Genomic DNA, 22,110 nt, shown 5'->3' with positions numbered 1-22,110 from the left:
GTAGAAAGTTGCGAACGAATGCTTTGCTAACTCCGCGCCGTCGACAACAGCCCGCGCGCGCGTTCGCGCACGACGAAAACGAGAGCGAGAGATGGAGAGAGCGGTAAGCGAGCTGCTCGCGTCGAAAGCGTTGTCACCTTGCCGGGCCAACGATTTTCCCTGCAACAGCTGTTGCGGCTGCCGCTTCCATTAGCACGCCCTGAGCTTCCAGAATTTTCCATCTCCAAAACTGCCACCCCCTTTTCTTTTTGCATCAGAGCTTCCGCGACACTCTAATACCGCTAAAAAAATTAAAAAAAAAAAAAATCGGGTGAACAGGACGATTTTTTGCGCTTAATCGGCAACTATTTTGAGGTTGGCGTAGATCCGTTCGCTCCACGAGGTAAGTCTGTTTTTTTTTTTTTTTTTCTTCTCCTCCTGATACTTCCTTTGTCATAAAATAACGATTTGGGTAACTCCACCCGGGGGCCTTCTTTTTCCCGAATCGCCGCTCAAGGCGTACTATACTGTACGTGCGCCCGAAAAAGTGTGTGTGTGTGTCTGTGTGTGCCCGCCCGCGGGTGTGCGTGCATGTGTTGTACAAACCGCTAAACCTTCGTTTCTCGATTTTATTCTTGTTATTTTATTTCATCGCCGAGCGGGATCATCGGCCGAAGGTTGGAGGCTTTAGAAAAACCGATACTCGCTTCATTTTTCTAGCTTTTTCGCTTTTTTCTAATTCGCCGCCTCTAATGTCGCGAAACGGCTGCGTCCGCGATTAAACCGCGGTAGAGACAATCGACCGACGTTAAATATAGAAGAAGAAAAAAAAAAAAAAAAAAAACCACGCCCCAACGCATACAAAAATAAAACAAAGGAAACATATAGTAGGGAATCTTGCGGGACACGCCTTGCCGGCACAAGCCTCCGTGCTCGAAGGAGCAACACGTACCTGCGCTGACGGGGCACACATATATACAGCTCGCAAAAAAAGTGTCCGAATTCATATTTCGACGGTTGTTCAATTTCCGAAATGGGCAGATGGATAAACTGAATTCCACCCGCACCCACCTCGAGATGTCCGCCATGGAAACGATACGATAAAGACACGACGACAAGAAGTTCGATATCTTAACTAGTTTTCGTTTACCCGGTGATAACGGTCGGTAGACAGAACGTCAACGACGGATCTATTATTAACTTAGCACGTGCCTTACCAGACCTCAGGACATATAGTCACAGAAAGGTATTGTACCAAAATGAGTTGCTGGGCGAGTTGGATAGACATCTTGACTTATTTGCGCTGTTTAAGTCAAGATATATAGTCACAGTTCGGAATGAGAACGGCAAGGGCGTGCCTTTGGAACGCCCCTGTGTCCAGCTCGCGCTCCATGCCTTCCGTCGTGCTTTTGGCTTCGTGCGCCTGGTCGGGGTGCGCGAGGCGCCGAAGCGCCTTCGAAGGTGGGGGGAAGCTCGCATTGGGGAGACGCAAGACAAGTGAAGCTCCTCCCGGCCGTTTTCGCCTCTTGTGTGACTAGAAAGTTGCTGTCGCACTGCTTATATATCATATAGACCGTCTGCTGACACTCGCTGAGGCGTCCTTTTCCCTCTAAATCAGTTCAGAAACATTGGTCTTAAAATGGTAAAAAAAACTGTCTTTAAACTTGTTTAAAACATACATTTGTAGGGATCAAAACATACTCTTCGAACGTGCGTCAGGCGCGACTGTCCACAATTATTTAAACATGTTTGCATCAAAGACGGCGTCTTTTCGTACGATGTATGCGGAAGTTTGCCTCCAACTGGAAGGTGCCGAGAATACCTAGTTATGTTTATAGTTATATTCAGAGACTATTTCAAAGTCTACTTATTTCCGTCTTGTTTCACGCGTTGGTGCGTTCCTTTATTTCCCTTTTTAAACCGCTGCTATGTCGGAATAAAATTAAAACTAGCGCAAGCAGACATTGCCACACTACTAAATGCAACGCCAAAAAAAAAAGAAAAACAAAAAAAAAAAAACAATAGTAAAATTTGATTTCCAGTAAGAGTAAAAAGAGCCTTCGTTTTTTTTTTTTTAATCTAGGTTGTAAATGTTTATTAGTAATATTAGCGAGTATATTTATGCTAAACTGGACGACACATATTTTTTTGTTTCTTTCGTAAGACCAACATTTTTTGTTTTGTGTTCTTTGTTCGAACCACAATTCTATATTGTTACATGTTCTATATTTTGCTTTGTTTCATTGGTTTATTTATTTGTTCCAATATTTTCTTTTACCATAACAAGTTGTCAGCATATATTCTTACCTACCTATAACGAAGAGAATTACCTAAATGGGCGGAGTTGTAAAACTTCAAAAATAATATAAAGTTTCATTCCACAAAAGGCGCAAATTCTTTCGAATAAATGTCCTAACCTTATACGATATATGCTCATTGCAGAATTTCTCTTACAGCACTTGCCGAGCCGAGACACGCGCGTAAACAACACAAACAAACAAAAACATTGTTGATCATATCATTTAGAAATAGAAAATACCAAACTATAGGTTCCCAGATATATTAAAAAAAAACGGTCACTGTGTTTTTACTCTTATGTGCAATTAAAGAGGCTTTGGAAAAATCGATGATTTGGGGTATAAAGTTCCCAAAATCATCGAGCTGACCGAGGCTCCTTCTCTTTGGTCGCTTCTCCTAGCACACCGGGGCACGGTGGCAAAGCCAGACGCCTGTGATTCAGCGCGAGTGTGTCGGTGACTTCGAGGCTCGGTTTCCCGTTTTGGAAGTTGGGCCGATGGCGTGGACTGCGGAGTCAGAAAATACGCTTCAGTTCGGATGACTATACTCACACTCTGAAATAAAACTTTAAACAAACTTCCTTTCTTTCAGTTTTAAAAATCGAGGTAACCTATATTCCGTTACTTCTATTAGTATTATTTTATTGTAGACTTTCCTTTCGGGAATCTACCCTTATTCTACTAAGTGCTGTAGTTCCCTTTATTTATTTTGTCGGTGTCCTAATCACCAAATACGTATCACTATACCTCTCCGTGGTTAGCGCCTCATATCACGTCCGGCGGTCCACGAGATATACCCAAAGCACTAATGGTTGACAACCATTTATCTGGTGATCTGTTCTCCCAGTGTGACGCGAAAGATTAAGTAAGATGCAACAAAAAAAATTAATATAGCGGAAACACGAGGTGCGCGTAGTTACTGAACAGTGTATTGCCATAAAGGCCTTGTAGTACGCGCTTGGTATTAGAGCCGCAACTAATTGTCTTTTCTTGTATCACCGAGATCCTGACTTGCGTGAGTGTCAAGGACTCCGTGGAATTCCTGAAAACAACGGCCTCTCCCTGTTGCTACTGTGAGAGGGGAAGTTGCCAAAACAAATCAAACTTTAAAAGCCTTACGTCGAAATTCATGCGGTGATACATAAAAAAATAATAAAAAAGCGCATTTCAATATTCTGACAGCCCTAGCTTGACCCGATCGAGGCCCAGGGGTGTAATGTTCCCAGAGATTTCCGGCAGGTTAGAGCAGGAAGCAAGAAAGCATGTTAGTGACACTTCAAACATGAAGGACCTGCCTCCAAATGTCGCCGTGGTCAGGCCCAAAGTGAGCGTTCATTTCTGTACTCATGGTTTAGAGAACGTACAAAAGGGATGAGGCGCCTTCCGAACCTCCGAGGTTCAAATAAAAGCTAATACCTAAACGAAACGAAATGAAAAAGAGATCCTGTACAATATTCTGAAGACACGGACTTCCAAGCCTATGTCCATGACTAGCGTTTAAATTTTGAGACATCGTTTTCATTCAGATGCCTAACGACCTTCAAAAAACTACGCATGCGAAACAGGCAGAACTTTCGTGACAGGGAAGCTTTTATCCCTACCTTTTCAAAAGACGGGAAAATGCCAGGAAGGGAGAAAAATATGGGAACGGGAACGAACGATCGTTGGGCGAATCGGTAGGAAGTGAGGACAGACTCTCGAAGGTAAACTAGGCCTATGCGTAGAAAGAAAGACAGAATAAAAAAAAAAGAATATATGAACGTACGACCCGATTCCCCGAATGGCGACTTTTCCGCACGCCCTCGTGTTCTCGTGCCACTCCCTACCATCTCTAAAAAGAAAAAAAAAAAAAAGATAGTGCCAGAGAGTTAGAAGAGCAAACAAACCAGAAACCTCGCACAAAGAACGTAAGCAGAAATGCCAAGTTTCACCGGATTTGCATTTTGAGGCGGTAATCTTTTGGCGCGTTCTCCTACGCTACCTCCCTCACAATAACACAAGAAAGGAAGAACGCAGCAGGCAGAAAGGAAGGATGCAAAATTCTCTAGTCCGAAAATAAGACATAAACGAAACAAAACATACTTCGAGGTAAAGAGAACGCAAACAGACGACAGTTCGCAAGCATAAACGCATTCCGAAGAACGAAAAGAAAAAAAAAAAAGAAGCTCCGGGCTGTGTTTCCGCGTGCCGTCGTGCATGTTTGTCGTCGCAGCTTTTCGTTCGCGAATGTCGATAAGTCGGCAGCGCGGAGAAGCCAATGAAAGCCGCTACAAAGGAGAACGCGGCACGCAAAGAGGCAAGGGCTTAGTAAGTTCCAGTTTCTATCTCCTTTCAAACCACAAGCGCGTATTAACATTTATATTCACGTCGCGGAGAGCGACTTTCCTTTTGAACCGCCCTCGTGTCGCAAATACACTGCCGCAGGATTTGGAAGGAAGAAGAAAACCCGATATGCCTTATTGATATCCGCATTAGAAGACACGGCCTTGTCATATTTTTCTTCTTTTTTTTTTCAAAATAGCGTTAAACAAGCTTTTCAGAAGCTGCTTTTGTACTACCGACATCATTAGCTTTGACTTCACCCTTGCACGACAAAGCGCGCATTAAGAAGCCTCTAAGACGATGTGAGATGCATTAAGGCATATGTTTCTTTAACGTTTGTACCCAGTTCCTTTTGTTTTTAATGCCCGTTAAACAACATAATATGAATGTTTACAAACTGTGCTTTTTGCCTTCATAAACAATGCTGCCTTAATCTCCCCTTCTGATTGGAAGTTCGACTTGTATAGCACGACTTTGTTCTTGGGGTCTTTAGTGTTTATTATCTCGTAGTTAAAAAATTGATGGACGGAAATTGATGGACGAACTTCAGGTGTGTTTGATGTAACCGAAGGGAAGAACTTAGATATCTTAAAACACACTCCACAACTCTGGTTTAGCCCACTGTTCTTCCAACCCATTTCTTTAAGCTGTTTTTACAGATCCCTTCATAGTCCACGCTAGAAAAGCAAATAGAAAAAGTGTGGTTCCTCCAATAGACCGATCTCACTAAAGGCTGGATCTCATGGGGCGAGTATGCTGCGTACAATCGACGAATATTGCGCGGTGGCTTTTGCTCTGCGCGTGGAATCAGCACAGTGGCTGCTGCATCGCACGCAAAGCGAGCGTGTCGTCGGGGGAAGTTCGTTAGTTGTTCGTCGTATAATTCGCTCCATGGAGTTAAGCCTTAAGGGCCGCCCACACTAGCGAGAAAACGCGCGTGGCACGCCGATCACGGGAAGACGCGTCCCGCATCCTGAAGACCACATTAGATAGAGTTCTGCCGCCGTGAATGTCACGTGACAGCACAGGAGGCCTCGCGCACTCTTGAAGCATTCGATTTTGCGGAACGCGTTTTCAACGCGATCGGCGCGCCGCACGCGTTTTCTCGCTAGTGTGGGCGGCCCTTTAAGCTTTCAACAAATCCGTTGCACCGCCGTAACTTTTGTTCCAAGGCGGCAGACGGCTTTGCATGCGAGGGTTTGTACCGTCTCGAACTCCACACTCGCAGAACTCCAGCGGAGTTGTTGCACGTCCAGAAAGTCCGCAGTTCCCTCGGTGCATTGCGGCAGCGGTGGCATAGTTAAACTTGCTGGTAAGATCCGTGCAACGCGCGCAAAACAACGCCGTGCAGAAGAAAAAAAAACAAAGCAGCGTATTAAAAATGACACCCTCAACTTAACATGTTAAATCAGTGAAACGCACCCCAGCAGCCAAGAACCGCATCTCATCCATTGATCAAACGAGAATACAGTTCATGTAACGAACAGATAAACAGACCATCCTTTCAAGGAGAATCAGGCTGAATTCGCCGCACCTAATTTGAAGCAACCCCCCCCCCTTTTTTTTTTTAACCTTCGCAACCATGGACCGGCATCAGCATTCATCACCGAACGAACCGCTACCCACCCTCCTATTCTCAAAACCAAAAAAAGAAAAAAAAACAGTCAATCCGTGGAAAACCCAGATAGGTGTGGGGAACACACAGAATAACGGCGTGTGTTTGGTCTCATTAAAAGAATAAGAAGAAAAATAAGGAGTGAACGTTTTACTTGATTGTGCGAGAAAACCGATTTCCTTTGAGAACACAAAAGGGGTGAGGAGAGCACGTGCCACATCCGGGAGGGTTGTACTCTAAGACCGTCGCAGCGTAGGATAATTCCGACTCCGCTTTGCCCCGCCGCTGTTGATTCTTGACAAATGAAGCAATTGAGTAACTCCCAAAGAAGCGGCACGTTCCTCCCGAAAGCGCTCGAAACTCGGAGGCGCGTGGCACTCCGAGATAGGAGTCGCAGCGTGACGCTCGCCCGCCCGGTCGACTCTCTCTCCCCGCTCACTCCGGCGTAGCGCGGGGAAGTCCGACGCCCGGGGGGGTCGTCGGCACGGGAAACGCGAAGCGAACGCGGTGTGCAATCCTTTGTGTATATAACACGCGTAGAAGCGGGCGGGCGGGCGACCGGTTGTTCGAGAACTCCGGTTGGCCGGGGAAGCGACGTTTTGGGCAACAGGAGACCCAAAGCGAAAGAAGCGGGAGACATCTCGCGTGCGTGCATTAGGCGCAAACGCGGAATTAGTTTGGGAGCGCGTGTTCGGAATGTGCCCAGGCGCCGATCGCCTTTGCCGTGGCCCGACCGAGTTTGTTTCAGAGGATGGCAAAGAGAGGGAAGCGGGTCCGGGCGAGAGGGCTCGTTGCAAGTGCGGCTGGTTTTGGGTGGAATAATTGACGTTCGAGAAAATAGGAGAGGGAATTTCGCGCAAAGCTGTCCTCTGGATTTTTGGGGTGGAGCTGAGCTTTTGGCGAAGCTACCTCGCTGCCCAAACATGACATTAAGCGGCTCTATTTTGCCCTCGGGGGAAGGCGCAGGATATGTTTATATAAGAGGAACAGTTTCTTGAGTCGCATTTGGTGCACAATGTCGGAATATAAAAAAAAATTACTTCTGCGGGGTTTGCGTGGGAATCGATTGGAGTAAACGCGTGCTAAAATATCACAATTTCCCCCCCTCAATTTAGCACACGTGCGAAAATATCAGAATTCACTGTTGTTGGGAATGAAAACAATAAAACTAATAAGCTGCCCCTATTTTTCGCTCGAAGTGAAAAGCAATGGTTGCGTTCGTACTTTATTTCCAAACGATGAAACAACTGTCCTCATGTCGCATCAAGTCCCAGCCCCATGGAAGCATTGTTTCCAACATCACCTTTAAATATACGAGACTACAGCGAATTCCAAAGCTATTTATGTTTCCGCCCAGTACCTACGTCGTTTCATTTTGTTTCGTCATTTCAGAAGGAAAACACGAATTGCAACTGCAACGTTCAGGGAATATCAATACCAAAAGGGGCTCAGTTACGCCTCATTATATACACGGGTCAGCACTATGGCAAACCACACTAAACAGTCGCTTTTTTCTCTCCATCCGCACGTATAATACACGGCGAAAGAACAAAGGAAACCAAAAAAGCAACAAACGCGAACAAAAAAAAAAAAAACAAGCCGGCAGTCATAGCGGCTCCATTACGAGTCGACATGGACACGCGTGCGTTTCTAATTCGAGCTCGGCGCCGGCCCAGCCAGGCACGGCCTCAGTGTCCAAGTCGCAACCCGGGGCCGCGCTGGCGTGACTGCCGGGAGACCCGGGGTTCCAATCACGCTCGGGGCGTGGTTCGCGCTCGGACTCGGCCAGCGTCCACCGCCAGCGAACGCGCGCGAGGGTCGCGACGGCAGAAAACAAAAATGAGGCTCGTCGACGGGCACAACGCGGCCGACTGCTCGGACGAACGGACAGCTGGGAATTAGCGAGAACGGCAGTTGTACACCCGCCTACTCCACTAAGCCGACAGTGCGGAGGGAGCTACGTGCTTTGCTGGACAAATCAACCGCCTCCTTTTCGTCCCTTGACCCCTCTCTTTCTCTCTGGGCGTCGGTAGGGGCGGAAGCTTGATCACGTGACGGAAGATAGACGTACAACAGCACCAACGGGCACGTATGTAGTGTACACTGCACTGTCGGCCTAGGGGTGAACGGAGTAGAGTGTGTACGACCTGTAATGACCCTTCCCGGGCAGACAGGAGCACAAAGAGAGAAAAAATGAAAAGGGCGGCAAAAGAGATGGACACGCGCCATCGGCGGACTTTCCTATTTGTCCGGGTAACCGGATCGGCATGACCTAATGGTCCGCTATCCGTCATCGCTGGACGGGACAAAAGGGCTTCGCGGAGGGACGATACGGCAAGAGCCACTCGCAGGCGCACACCGATATGTATCGTGGTGGAACGTGGTCAGAAGTGGAATCCCCGTGCACTCGAGGCCTTTCCTTTAGGATGGCGAGAATTTGCTTCCTTCGAATAGTTTTCGAACGAATCAGTTGCTGGCTATCCAGAACCGTGCTCGAACTGATCGCACAACCTCTAACAAACCTCTTGCACACCTTAGTTTTAGAGCGCAGCTCTTAGGGGGCCCGTTTCCGGCTTGAGCGGCGTCGCCGTCGGCGTAACCGCAAGGTCACGTGACCTGGGGGGCGGGGGGGGGGGGGGAGGGAGGGGCAGGGGTCACGAGTTTTGTAGCGGCACAGGGATATTATTATTAAGCCGTAGACATGCCCCCTTTTCCCTTCAAAATAAAACAACGCACACTCGCTTTCTACTTGACACGAATATGGATGGCTTCAAACTCAAGTCCTCTTCCGGTCAATCTGAAAATAGTGCAAAGCGCCGTGCACTAAACACGCCATCGAAATGGCGAGTCTATCAATTGTATACAGTCTTTTGGAAGTAAGTATTATATTAGTTATAAACTTGCCAAATTGTTGTTTTTTTTTTTTTTTTTTTTCGCGCACGACTTTGCGATATTTTTAGACCATCCGTAAGAGAACATAATTTTTAAGGGGTCTTTAGACCCTTCCAAAAAGGGTTCCTGGCAGCTTCCATTTTCAGTGCTCGTACGTATGGCGCGTGATTTGTGCGCTTTCCGAAGCGACAAACATGCAGGTGCTGGGCTTAGGAGATCGCACTCTTGGTTGAGGATCTGTAGACGCTGGAATGGTGTGTAGACAATTACAAGCATGGCTTCCCAACTAATGCCCCACGCGTGCAAGCTAACGCGCAAGCACGTGCAATGTGCGCGTAAAGATAGCTTTGGCAAGCTTGAAATGGACCTTTTCCGACAAGAGTTTTGCGCACGCGCGAGCGCCCGATGCCAAGCGGCGGAAGTCAGCACGAAAAATCGAGGAAATTTGGAAGGAGGCTGTGGATCAGCGAGTAGAACACTTAACTGCAGCATATATATAATTGTATTACACAAAAAAAAAGAAAGTGGATGCAAAGAAAAGCACGGCGTTTAGGTGGACGCCATGGATGCCCCTCTTTAAAGTCGCGTTGGGCACGCGCCGCAGGGAGCAAAGAAACTGGTAGCGTAGCTCCCGTTATCGGTTGGTAGCGTGAATAAGTCACTTCCTCGATTTTAAGTTTGTGCAGCCACCGCCTGGTGCCGTCGATATGTGGAAAAGGTCCATTGCACGGGCTTTAACGCGCGGGCAAAGACGTGGCGGCGGCTAGTGGCCTTTCTTGCAATCGTCTATTCGCGGCGAGAAATTTCGGTAGCGACGGCTGTTGGAATTGTTTCACAACCCAGAGTGAGGATACCTTCATTTCCTCTGCCGGTGCAAGCGCGTGCGATGCCAAGCTTTGATGCGCTATGAAAATGAAAACATAACCGCGTGGATCGCATATGCACTAGCCATAGTGGGGAGAACATTAGCACCTCTAGCGAGCTTCTCACCGCGAATAGGGGTAGAGAAATAGACTCACTAAGCGTTCCACACACGCGTGACGCCGCCATAGCAGTAGTTCATAGGAGGAAGGCGCCAGTTCACAAGACAGCTCGTGTCGCCTCGTGCTCAGCTCGCGCACACTCGCGGCGGGGTTGTCGCGCGTGCTGAAAGACTGCAGTTCCTACAGTGAATGGCGGCAGCGGTGTTGCAATGCCATTGGCTGGGAGATGGGTTGTTTTTAGGGAGGGTTTTGTGGCCGAGTGTGTTGGCGCAACACAGCTCGGAGCACGTGGAGTGAAGTTCGCGCTGCAGAGAGCAGAAATCGTAGGTTCGATCCCCACTCCTACCTGCATCGTTCTGGATTCTCATCGCACCGGCGTGCAGCCGTGTTGCACGTCAAAGACCCCGGCTAGCAGAGATACTGGACGGGCTAAATTTCGCATATACAGCGAAGACACCGGATGTTCACTGGGTGCACTAACCTCCCATTGCTCCAACATTCACGCAACACAAATTACTCGGGCCGAAGGCAGAGGTTATATCCAATTTTTATTGCCACAGCTGTTTTTGAGAATGCATTGGAGATGACGTCTGTCGAGACTCTTCAATGTGAATACAAGTCAGACAAGACAGTAATGCTGTTATCCTTATTTTAGAAATATGGAGCTTAAATAATAATCTTCAACGGTCCTTCCGTCGGAATCGGTCTCTTTCCGCGTTGCATCCGCACCAAAGATAATCGATCCACCTTGAATGGCTTCGAGAGATTGAAAGAGGGGCGACGGTAACAGAGGTTGTAACAGAGAGAACCATAAAAGTGTAGCATCAAATATCCTTTTTCCATTCTCCCCGACGTAAACCTCCCGACAACACAAAGGCTCATTTTCGGTGTGCCAGTAAACCAGCCTTCCTTCCCGCTTGACAGCCGAAAAGACCGAAACGTGCAGCCATTGCAAGGTCGACAGCTGTGCCCAGCAGTCGTACTCCGTCTAAAGTTCGCCCACTCTTCCACGACTGCGAACCAGCAGTTTTCTGTTTGATTTTCTTGTTCCACAGCGCGTAGCGGAAGGAAGCTAACTTGCTACCAGACTTTCTCGTCCGCTCGTCAGGGGCGCCATAGTCGCTTCCGGCCGCCAGATACCCCGATAGCGGCAACCCGCCGTCAAAACTATTCTCCGTCCTGCCTTACGGCGGACCGCTGCGTGCGCTACAAGCCACCCCAACCAATCTAGCGGTACGTAAGTAACACGTGACTCCATACTCTAGTTGGCGTCGCAGTGGTCCTCCTTAAGGTCACGTGACATTGACGCGGCTTTGGATTGGCTTGAACGGCCATTTAACGTACCCTGCGGTTCACCGTAAGATTCAAACGGACTAGAGAAGGTTCCTGCCGCGGGGTGCTTGCCCGTCTGGCCGCGGTGCCAAGCATATAATGGAGGCAGCAGACGTACTGTATGGTAGAAGAGTGCGGAAGAGGGAAAGGGGGCAACCAACTGCCGGCGACATTCGATGAAGCCAATGCGCCGTGAAATACAAGAGCCCCGAAATGAAACGCCGCCGGCTGCTCCATTGCTATCAGGCCTTGCACTAGCGAGTTCTTTCTTTTTCTTTTTTTACTTCTGCGTCAGGAGCCGGCACGAAGGGGGGGTTACACCGAAGCAGTGCGGCTCGTAAATGCGACACGCTTTCGGTTTTGAGTCGGGAGAGTCGACAATAGAGCGTAATGTTTGGTTTTGGCTTTGTTTTGGGCGCCCACCCGCGAGCGGTTCGTGCACACCCGCTGCCGCAGCTCCGCACTTTTGGTAGAATAGATAGACGACCGAGCCGTCCCGGGGAATTGAAAAATATCCGCTTTGGACGCTTCGTTTGCTGCTTGAGAAAACCACGGCAAAGCTTACGAGCCGTCTAAACCAATCAGGCGTTGTGTGTGCCGTTAGCCGCAGCGTCGCAGTGAGCGCGTTCTTCTTACGATGGAATTGGAAAAGAAAATGTGCCCGCGCTGTTTTTTCGTTTCGCATCGGCCGCGTTCCTGCACAGGCAGCCTTGCGCCTTTCGCACGACGGGTAACTTTATCTCACTACCGCGCATTCGACACGCTCGAATTGTCTTTCAAAATTTTAAGGATTTAGTTTTATTAAATGACGCCCAGCATAATTCTGATTGGAGCCATAGGTTTATTTTCTCTATTTGCATATTCAATAAACAAAATTTACTTAATTATCTAACATCGTGACAACAAGCCCCCTATATTATGTTCACTGGCCGTACAGCTCACCTGCACATATCGCATTGTTTTCGTATACAGTACATCAACTTGGTTCATGTACAATAACAGGCGACTCTTCACAAGAAATGTTTTCTAATGCGAAAGCATTAACAGGTCTCCTTCAGCGACGCCGCCGCTGAAGCCGGCGAAAACGGCAACTAAATTCCCATTGGGTGGGCGTTGTCTGTAGTAGCGAAACGGCATTTAAATTCCCATCGGCCGCGAAAAATATCTCAGGGAAGTTTTTCTTTACAAGAGACGTTTTTTTTGTTTTTTTGTTTAAATACATATATACGGCGAACAAGTGTTCCAAAATGTGTCTATAGCGCATTGGAACTCGGGGAAGAGCATGCCAATCAAAGGCCAACGTACAAAACGCACCTGGAACGCGATATGACGATGCAGCTAAGCGCGCGCAGTCATTGGTTGAGTTCGGGGGGCAATAAAGGCACCTGGGCTCGTTTGAGGGGCTAAACAATTCGCACGAGGTGCGCAGAGAGAAGACGAACTTCCAGGTCGTATGGCGTATAAAAGTGCTTTCTGCATACAACAAAAGTTATAGTATATCATCTCCCTCCTCCAAATCATGCTTCTCTGCTCCGCGTGTGGTGTTCCTCTCCCCTGCATTTCCCGTCAGTTGCCTCGTCATGCAATATTGTCACCCTAATGGTGTTACACACAGTTTTTTTTCCTACACCTAGCCCGGTTTCTTCTAAACATTAATGATCATCGAGCATCGAGGTCCTAAAAATAATTACTACAAATTTATAACACCCGCTTTCCGTACGAATTCTGGAGTTGTTGTTTGTCCCGACTGTACCGACGTTATTCGCGCAATCAGATCGTTTGGATGTATCGAGATTTAGTGCCACAGACACAACTGAGCACGATTTTTTTGTAAAAATAAAAGTCCCCCCTTTCTCCTCCCCCTCCCCCCGCCCGACCAAACGAGTTTCGGTGGATTCTGACAGGTGTGCACGCCGGCCCGGTACAGCTCGTCGAAGACGCATACACGCCAAGTCACCAGCTACGCGAAACTCGGGTAATCCGTCAAAAATTGCCAACGCGCCCCCATCTCTCGCATCTCGCTGTCTTCCCCATTTTTGGAGAAGACAGCCAGCAAACTGGTACGCGTTATTGCGACACTCACAAGAGATTCCTTGCTTACGCTGCGCAAAAAAAAAAAAAAAAATAAATAAATAAATAAATAAACAAATAAAATGAACTAAAACTTTGAAAATGGGGCAAAGCTTCTTTCCTTTATATTCCCCGTCCGACGAATCCTCGAGGGAAAAACTGCGGGGGCCAATATTTCGCGGTCCCGATGAGCGCGCTGATCCGCGGCTTCCTCGACGAGATTCAATTTGCGCCCTGGCGTGCCCGCCGAGCCCGTCTCTGCGTTCTCCGGCTGCTGCTGTTTGCCTTTTCCGTTCTTTTGCTGTTCGCTCCTCATACAGACGTGTCGTTCGCTTTTGTCGTCGTCCTTGTCTAGTGTGCCCGGATTACCGAGTGCTTCCAACTGCTCGATCGAGTCACGTGGTGTAGGAACCGCGTTTGCAGTAGGAGCTCCAAAGAGGCGACGAAAGTGTTGATCGTATGCAAGCATCATCGCTTTTTCGCCCGGTTTCCGCCTCGCCATGCGATAACGCAAGGCATACAGACTTATATCCTGCAACTACTACTACTATTTCAACTAGTAGTAGTACTACTATTAATCATTATAATGTTACTAATAATATAATAATAATGATTATTATCCGTCAATTGTAAAACGGGAGGAGACCAAGCGAAAAACCTGCAAAGACGGAGCTTGACGAATCATCGGCCCCACATCCCTATAAATGCCCACGGGGCACTTACGGAAGAGACACAAGAGTAAACAGAAATAAAAACATTAATCTATCACATATTTCGAAAAGAAAACGAGCAAGTTTACCGAGTTTTTTCAGTAGCATTGCTACATGTTTAAAACGCTTAAAGAATAGCACTGATCATTTAAGAGCATCCAAAGCCTTGTTTTACGCAAAAACTGTATAACATTTGATAGAGAGCCCGACGTACATATGTAATTTATACAAAAGAGTAACTCACGTAAGGATACAAATAATGACTAAGTTTCCACGCTAAATATGATCGCCGAATCGCCACAAAACGCGACTCATCACCGCGGGAAGCGAGCGCTATTATATTGCGAAAACCTTTCTGTGGTTTGAATTGCTTCTTCTCCTAAATCTAAGCTCTGGATCGCTTTCCTCTGGCGTTCCCCAGAACGGTTTGTTTGCGTCATCTTTACCGATGCGGCGGCGACGGAGCAAGCGAAGAGAGCGAGCTCTTGGGTCAGTTTCGTGAGGACGCCAGACCGCGCCGAGGCACGCTCCAACGCGCGCGGATACCTCCGAGGCCGCAAAGAGTCCCCTCGCTCGAAGCTTCGGCAAAGAGGTACTTCCGCGTTGCTTAACACGCGCTGTTCGTTCCGGCGCTTGTTGTGGGTTCCGTGCCGCTCGCTGGATTTCCTGGTTCTTCCATCAGCTGTCGGTTTTGTGTCTTCAGCGCGCTGACATATCTCTTGCTGGATTAATATCCCCTCCGATTAACCGTCTCCGGGCCAGCTGCCCTTCCTGCGCAATAAAAAACTGTGAACAAAATCGGGGGAGTACGAAAAAAGTGCATATAACAAGATTTATTCACCAAATGTACCTTGACTTAAAGCTTTCTTACAAGCAAGGAATTAAAAAAAAACTTTGACATAATGGCCTGGAAACATAATTTTGGTATGTTTTGTTGCACTACATTTGCAAAAAATCGGATTTTCCTTAAGCTTCATCTTTCGAGTGACGACGTGTTAATATTGACAAAATCCACTTTTCGGTCAGTCCGTCGTTGTTTGTTACGAAGAAAGGTCAGCACAATGACGTTTGCAGTTTATGCCTTCTTTTTGGCTTGCAGAAATGGTTGTCAGTAAAGTTTAAAAATTAAGAAAGGTTGCCAATCGTGATTTTGAGAGACGAATGTTTTGGTAAAGTTCAAATGAAATATAACGTTGGTGACCATTCAGAGCGACCATGATTTGTATTCCTAGTCTACACGTTCCAGTATGAACGGAGTTCTTTCCACGAGTTCTAAGTGATGTGGCGCACCCAGAAACGACTTTAAAACCAACCATGTATACCATAAAGAAGCATAGGAATCCCGGCCCGCGACAGGCTGTCATAGCCATAGATAGGAAGTTTCGCCATTATTCGGAAAGAATATGAGGCAAGTAAGGAGGCGCGATTGGTCTAGACTCTAAAGCGTGTTTTGAGTGTTCACTGATTCGATTTTGGCCAACCAGAAGCCACGAATATCCTGGCGGTAGTCGCGAGAAACTCTCAGTGCGTTGAAGTGAACTGTAGTAACTCTGGATTACTGGAAACACGGCACGTGATATTTGGATCACGACCATGCAAAATGGTGAAAGAAACGAATGCGCAAACAAAAAGCTCCGCACCAACGATCGCCGCCTCTTCCAAGCGAGGCGTGGACCACGTGGCAGATATACGGCTCTGGAGCAAAACCATCAAAGTTCGAGCAGCACATTCCTTCCTTCCCTCGTTATGCACGACCGTAATTCAAACATCACGTGCACCATGTTTTCAACCTTTAATAGTAACTACCTTCAACTCTAACACACCGATAAAAATAGTTTCTCGCTACCACCACTAGGGGATCATTTGTGGCTCCTAGTTGGCCAAGAGAGCGTGGCCAGCCATCTATCGGCGTCTGGTAGATGCCCTAGCTCTGCCCGCACCTCCTGTTGTCTAAACTCTCTTTATATACGGCTCTACCATTAGCCCAACGAGATTGCATTAGACGCATATCGAGGAGCAATCTGGCGGCGCCGCTAGCTGCCCGGCCGGGGAGATTACTTCATATGGCAGCTGCCACACACGTGATGTCGACACCTAGACGGGCAAAGCTTGCACCATGGTCTGCACCACGGTGTCTACACTTTAAGTACCCGTTTCTGTGGCATTTCTGGAGGCAGGAGGATTGCGCGTGCGGAGCTTTATTCCGAGCTCTAGATGCGCCAGCACGCACCCTCCCTTGCCTTTGGATGAACAAATTGTTCCCTAATTGTTCCTTCATTTCGGATTGTTTCAGGCTCTCAAAAATTCTGAGTACCACCTGTCTGGCTCGCAGAGGCGGCCGTACATCGCTGTCTAAAATGTTTCTCACCAGTGGCGAAATAGGGCGCTGTATCGTAAATCCAGCCGCTTCTCCTACCGTAAGCACATTAATTCGTGCGTCAAAATGTATGTGATTTATAACCACTGCTCGTCTATTTCATGCTCCACCAACCAAGCCGCGGAAGCACCCCCGTTTCGCAATTGAACGGCTTTGCCGCGAGATGACGCCACAACAATTCGAGCTGCGAAAACGGTCAGCTGTATATTGATCTATCGATCAAACCGTCCAATGCACAATTTCACTGTACGAAAAATGGATTGTACTCATGCCGTTTTTTTTTTTTTTTTTTTTATTGGCACACTTTGTTCAAGCACGCGACGTCACTGTGTCAAGGGGCGTCAAGTCCCGTGACCCAGCGTCACGTGACACCGAAACGTCACAGTGTCAACTCATGGTCACGTGACTTCACGGCGTCAGGTCGCCGCGTCACGTGATCTCCTATCACGCGACGTGGATGCCACGGTGCACGACAACTTGGCACCCAACGTTCTTAGATCCAGTAGCATTATTGCGACCGTGATGTCGCGCGAAACAGTAATGGCACGTGACGTTATGTGACTTGACGCAGGTTACGTGACGTGTTATGCGCGCCACGGTTGAACGCGACATAGGAGTTGACTTTTATTCGAATTCAATTTTGAATTAATACTACACTTCTGACAACTGGGTACTCCCCCTTGCATGCAGTCTGCTCAGAACATACAGTCGTCAGGCCTCTATGCAATGCAATACTTCTTTTTTGTTTTTATTGTCTGTACTAAGAGCCTCGATTTTCGACCAAACTCAATCAGAAATTCTAGTCACAGCTTGAACTTTGTTTTCTATATTATGCCAAATTCTCTGTAAACAAGAGAAACCGCAATCAAATAGGGCTCAGCGTTTTCTTTTTTTTTTTTTTTTTAGAACCAAATGACCAGACGATGCTATATCTAGAATAACGACCTGACAAGATATCTTCATTCGATTTTTAAAATGAACCGTGCCGTTTTCGTTTTTTTGAGTCCTTGAAGTTGATTTATATATATATATATATATATATATATATATAGAGAGAGAGAGAGAGAGAGAGAGAGAGTAATGTTATTATAAAAACAATGGACCGGGAAAAGTTAAAAAGTCAAAGATGCGTACTGTCGGAGTTACTAATTCAAAGTTTATTACGACGTTTCGAGCGGGGACCGCTTTTCATCTGATGAAGAGCGGTCCCCGCTTTAAACGTCGTACTAAACTTCGAATTAGTAACTCCGACAGTACGCATCTTTGACTTTATATATATATATATATGGTTGAAAGATTAGAAACTTTGATTTAATTGATAGTCAATTTAGAAACGTACCACAATCGATCTTCACAACTTTTTGTCAGAAATACTTTCTCGCCACCCTCGTAACGCGACGACCCGAGCACTACCTTTATCATCACTGATCGATACAGGTATATGCGATTAACTTATCTTTCTAAAGAATGCTATCTTGCCCTTTTTAGAAAAAAACAAAAATAAAAACTAGTTCAGGTTAATATTAATTAAAATGACGCGCGCAGACGACGAACGGAAAGAAAAGAAGCCACCCGAAGACAACGAGTGAGTCTGGGCTCGCCGATACCAAAAGCGCAACTATAGAAGGAGGCCCAACAAAAGAAAGCCTAAAACAGCAAATAAACAAACAAAGGAGGTTTGGTAGAGTGTGGAAAAAAAAAACTAAAGAAAACCTAAACATAAGAGGATCGCGGAAAAGTGAAGCACACGCTGGAAACTCCACGCAGCTCGCGGCACAAAGGACGAGAAACAAAAGGGGAGGAAGGCTGCCAAGAAAGAGGAAGACCTCATCGATTATTTCGTCCCAACTCACCTGGGCGCTACTCAAGCCGGCTCTCTCGTACGACGTTCGTCCGCCCGTTAGGCTGGGGAGGGGGAGGGGGGACTCCTGGCAGTCTCTGACTTATAGCCTCCGCTGGGAACGACGAATTTTATAGTGTGGATCGAGTGCTGCCGAACGTACACGCTGTCAGCCACAGGAACTGCCAGAAGCGAGGCGCAAGATGACGTCGGCCTCAACTTCCTCTTGCCTTCTCACTTGGAAAGGGATGTTAATCAGGAAGCAGGTTCTGCTGGCGGCCGATAAGGATATGCGGTAGATTGAAATTACTTATAACGAAAATTTAAAGATAAAACCAAATTGAATATGAAAATAAAAGAATGAAGGAACGGAAATATTGAATTTCATTAAAGGTAATTCTTTAACACCGCGCATAGTTTCAGTTAGGAAATTGTTATAGAGTCTGTGTTCGTCGTGACATCAAGAAGAAGAAACAAAAGGAAATTTTGCGCATTACTGACGCGCTTTGCTAAATAGTTGTTTCAAGATTTGGTCGCCGAAGGAACCAACGATCATCGTGGCGTGTGAAACGTGTGCGTCCTGATAAAACAGCATAAAGCTAATTTAAGGTGCGCATACATATGACCTAATTCAACGCATGAAGGGGAGGATTAATGGCGTATCACAAGGAACCGTTTTTTTTTACTACCTTTTTGGGGTAAAAACGAGTGCAGTGTTTGGTCGGTTGGACATCCGCTTGTAAACGAAGGTAAACATAAATTCAGCGACAGAGTTTTGTAGACTCTTAGCAGAGTTTCGCTTTCACCGTCGAATAGTCATACAATGCTTATTCGATGAAATAAAAAATGTGTTCCCATATTCTGGGACCGGCCACTTCAAACTAGAGGAAATGTACAGCATGTATGATGCTCCGAAATGTTCAAATAATAATAATATTAATAACATTAATAAATATTTTTATTTACCAAGTAAGATGGTGGGAGATGAGGATAAAAGGCTGCTCGAGCAGCTTGACTGGTTTTCAGCCCCCCTTAAGTACAAAGCAGGGGTAAGAAAGGAAAAATGAAAAGAAGACAAGAAATTATCCAATAATTGTGGTGCTTCCAACAAAAAAAGAAACAAAAACCACGCAAAAAAATTTATAACAGTTACGTTGGCCTACACAAAGGCAAAGTAGTTAAAAAACGGAACACTCACGAAAAATATATATTTTATCGTTTTTCCAATGCAATTAAATGCAAAGGTGCAAGGTAACTGGACAAGAATGATGAAAATAATCCCTGCAGAGGGACAAAGGAAAAAAAAGTGAAAGCCGTTTACAACTCCCTGTAACACCGAATTAGAGCGCAGCTCTTGAGGAGGAGGAGGGAAGGGTACTGCGGGGTGAAGTGACCTGGGGGGGTCACGTGACGATGCCGATGATGTCATCAGTGACGTCACTGATGACGTCATCCGTGACGATGACGATGCGGATGCCGGTGAGGTCATCAGTGACGTCACCGATGACGTCATCAGTGACGATGACGATGCGGATACCGATGACGTCATCAGCGATGATGACGATGACGATGCGGATGTCGGTGACGTCATCAGTGACGTCACTGATGACGTAATCCGTGATGATGGCGATGACGATGCGGATGCCGGTGACGTCATCAGTGACGTAACTGATGACGTCATCAGTGATGACGACGATGCGGATGCCGGTGAGGTCATCAGTGACGTCACAGATGACGTCATCAGTGATGATGACGATGCGGATGCTGGTGACGTCATCAGTGACGATGACGTCATCGGGGAGGTCACGTGACCTCGGCGGGGGGGGGTCACGTGACCCTGGGGGTGGTCACGTGACCTTGGGGGCCACGTGACCTTGGGGGCCACGTGACCTTGGGATGACCTTGGGGGGGTCGCGTGACCTTGGGGTGACCTTGGTTACGCCGACGCCGACGGCGACGCCCACGGCGACGCCGACGCCGCTCAAGCCGGGAACGGGCGCCTAAGAGCTGCGCTCTAAAATGAAAGCCGTTTACAACTCCCTGTAACGCCGAATTTGAGCGCAGCTCTTGAGGAGGAGGAGGGAAGGGTACTGGGGGGATCAGTTGACTTCGGAAGGAAGGGGGGGTCACGTGACCTCGGGGGTCACTTGACCTCGGAGATCACGTGACCTCGGGGGAGGGGTCACGTGACCTGGGGAGGTCACGTGATGATGACGTCATCAGTGATGATGACGATGACGATGCGGATGCCGATTACGTCATTGGCATCTGTATCGCCATCGTCATCATGACTGATGACGTCATCAGTGACGTCACTGATGACGTCATCGGCATCGTCATCGTCACGTGACCCCCCAGGTCACGTGACCCTCCCCCCCCTATTTCCTCCCGAAAGAAGCCGAGGTCCTCCCGAGGTCCTCCCGAAGGAACCCGAGGTCCTTTCGAGGTCCTCCCGAAGGAACCCGAGGTCCTTCCGAGGTCCTTCCGAAGAAACCAGAGGTGCTTCTGAGGTCCTCCCGAAGCAACCCGAGGTCGTGGGGGGTCACGTGACGATGACGTCATCAGTGACGTCACTGATGACGTCATCAGCATCCGTATCGTCATCGTCATCATCACTGATGACGATGACGATGCGGATTCCGATGAAGTCATTGGCATCCGCATCGCCATCGTCATCGGCATCGGCATCCGCATCGGCATCGTCATCATCACTGATGACGTCATCGTCACGTGACCCCCCCCCCCCCTAGGTTTTCCCGAAGCAACCCGAGGTGCTCCCGAGGTCCTCCCGAAGGAGCCCGAGGTCCTCCCAAGGCCCTCCCGACGGAACCCGAGGTCCTTCCGAGGTCCTCCCGAAGGAACCCGAGGTCCTCCCGAAGGACCTCGGGTTCCTTCGGGAGGACCTCGGGAGTGCCTCGGGTTCCTTCGGGAAAATTTACCCATAATGCACCGCGCGGTTACGCCCACGGCGACGGCGACGGCGACGCCGACGCCGCTCAAGCCGGAAACGGGCGCCTAAGAGCTGCACTCTAAAACACAAATTTCCAAACACAGCTAGGTGACTGGTACGCGACCGAAAAAATCCGCCTGGTCCGGGTATCGAGCCCGGGACCTCTCCATTACAGGTGGAGCGCTCTACCAACTGAGCCAATCAGGGGTTGGACGTCAGTAGAGCAAACGGGTTTTATCAGCTGCCACCAGTCTAAAACCAACAAGGGTGAAGCTTGCAATTTGAGGTTATGTTTATAACGCAATTTAATGGAATGAAAAGCCTGGTTAGCTCAGTTAGTAGAGCCCTCCACCAGTAATGGAGAGGTCCCGGGTTCGATACCCGGACCAGGCAGATTTTTTCGGTCGCGCACCAGTCACCTAGCTGTGTTCGGAGATTTGTGTTCGTCATTTGTCCCTCTTGTTCCCCTTCTCCAGGGACTATTTTCATCAATATTTTATCATATCTCATTAGCACGTATAAAGATAAAAGACTTAGCCTTCCATGCTTTTCAACATTGCGCGAAGTTCAGTGTACCTGCAAGAGTATATATCAAAATTCACTAGGTGATGACTATTTAATACAGATGGAAAAGAATAACAGAGGCAGTTTTCTCCGGAGTTTAGTCGAGTTGTAGGCACTGTCCACTTAGTTCCCTTCATGTCTTGTGGCATAACTAAAGCTTTTTATTTGCAATTGGGCAA

The 22,110-nt window shown here is 47.7% G+C and overlaps 1 non-coding gene across 1 annotated transcript; it reads left to right on the top strand.

Moving 5' to 3' along the window:
* Positions 1–21,687: 21,687 nt before the first annotated feature.
* Positions 21,688–21,760, top strand: Trnat-agu. Its single transcript has one exon. It is a non-coding gene; the product is annotated as a tRNA-Thr (tRNA).
* The last annotated feature ends 350 nt before the right edge of the window (positions 21,761–22,110 follow it).

This window comes from Ixodes scapularis, unplaced genomic scaffold (assembly GCF_016920785.2).
Source record: "Ixodes scapularis isolate PalLabHiFi unplaced genomic scaffold, ASM1692078v2 PGA_scaffold5__190_contigs__length_132052651, whole genome shotgun sequence".
In the NCBI taxonomy this organism is placed as follows: domain Eukaryota; kingdom Metazoa; phylum Arthropoda; class Arachnida; order Ixodida; family Ixodidae; genus Ixodes; species Ixodes scapularis.
The sequence above is the reverse complement of the archived record's forward strand: the minus strand, read 5'-3'. Positions and strand labels throughout refer to the sequence as shown.